This window comes from Physeter macrocephalus, chromosome 9, assembly GCF_002837175.3.
Source record: "Physeter macrocephalus isolate SW-GA chromosome 9, ASM283717v5, whole genome shotgun sequence".
Taxonomy (NCBI): domain Eukaryota; kingdom Metazoa; phylum Chordata; class Mammalia; order Artiodactyla; family Physeteridae; genus Physeter; species Physeter macrocephalus.
The window spans coordinates 93,629,426-93,630,388 of NC_041222.1; positions in this window are offsets into that span (position 1 = coordinate 93,629,426).

A 963-nucleotide genomic window follows, 5' to 3' on the forward strand; every position below is an offset into this window, starting at 1 on the left:
CAGTCTCTGAAATTGACCAGGGAAACTTTCAAAACCCCTCTGTGGCCACTTCCCTGCAGGTGTCGGTTCCTCCCAGGACTGTCTATGGGGTGGGGACGGTGACTGGGCCCTGCGCTGGCTGAATGCCCCCTTAGGAAAGCTTTCAACACAGAATGACACATTTCTGGTCGCCCACTTGCCACCCAACCATCAAGCTTGAAAGCAAGACGGGTGGGGATGTGGGAAAAATGAGAAGGCGAAACAAAGCCTCCACAGGCAGGAGTGCACCTGTGCCCCAGAAAGGGAGACGGTGGGGATACAGTGCCCCCTGGCCCCTCCCCCAGTCAGGGCCCTGGCTGGAGCACGCGGCTATTTGCGGGAAGGTGGGAGGCCAAGCCCTCTTAGTTCCTCCTCAGGGCGGGCCTTCCCCCTGCACAGCGTATGTGGAAGTCCTGGGAAGTCTCCACACAAACAGTCACTGGAAAGGCTGTGTCTAGTCCCTAACAGCCTACCATTATAGATTCATTTCTTCGCGTTGAAAATTGCCCCTCTGCAGATCCTCTTCTATGAGGCAAACGTTTCTGGGAGAGGCAAGTCACAAACACTTGGGAGTGAATGGCTCTTTGTGGGATTGCTTTTAGCCTTGACAGCACAGAGCAAGGCAGGGTGAGGGCACTGGGAGAGATGGGGTGGAGGTGAAAGTACAGCTCCAAGGGACACAAGAGGTGTAGGTCGCCTTAGAGTCTGTGCACAAACTCCCGGCTTGAAGACCAAATCTGGTTTTCAGATGCATTTTTTTTTTTTTTTTTTTGTGGTACGCGGGCCTCTCTCTGTTGTGCCCTCTCCCGTCGCGGAGCACAGGCTCCGGACGCGCAGGCTCAGCGGCCATGGCTCACGGGCCCAGCCGCTCCGCGGCATGTGGGATCTTCCCGGACCGGGGCACGAACCCGTGTGCCCTGCATCGGCAGGCGGACTCTCAACCGC